A 689-nucleotide genomic window follows, 5' to 3' on the forward strand; every position below is an offset into this window, starting at 1 on the left:
TAGCAGTAGTCTTGATAATGAGGACTACGTCTTATCTGTGCAAGATTCATCAAGTTAATCTAGAGCACATCTTGCAGTCGTTGTAAGTGAAACGCTAATGTAATTAAGTTTAACTTAAATATTAATAAGGTTGGCAGGCTGTAAACATGGAGTGACTCTTCGTCTTCTGTCATTACCTCCAGCTGCAGTTACTCAGTAGAGTGCTGCCATCTAGTGACATAATGTAGATACAGGTGAAGCATATTGGGAAATCATTCCCACGTTCATTCATTATAGAAAACAAACCCTTCCGCATTGTAATAAATTAATGACATTATTATACAATTATGACAGTGTAATATATTGATCTAGTTAATTGTAACTCGGTGCAAAAAAGGAACAGAATTATATGAAGTTTGTATGATCCACTACTAATGAAAATTGGCAAAGGAAGACAAATTGCTGGGGAATTTTTTTTTGACACACAGTCACAATCTAATTGCTTGAATATTGATCTGATTGTTATCAAAATGACTAGACATTTGTCACAAAGTAGCTGAAGGACAGATAGAAATGTTTGCTTTGATGTTTGCCTTTGAGGGTTCATTTTATCCACTAGAGGGAGCCATTGACTACGTTTCTCTCTTAAAGCGCACTTAACAGTAGTTGAGAGCATTTCAGCACACAATAAATGGAGATTGGCGAAGCAG

The sequence above is a fragment of the Phyllopteryx taeniolatus genome, chromosome 7 (genome assembly GCF_024500385.1).
Source record: "Phyllopteryx taeniolatus isolate TA_2022b chromosome 7, UOR_Ptae_1.2, whole genome shotgun sequence".
In the NCBI taxonomy this organism is placed as follows: Eukaryota; Metazoa; Chordata; class Actinopteri; order Syngnathiformes; family Syngnathidae; genus Phyllopteryx; species Phyllopteryx taeniolatus.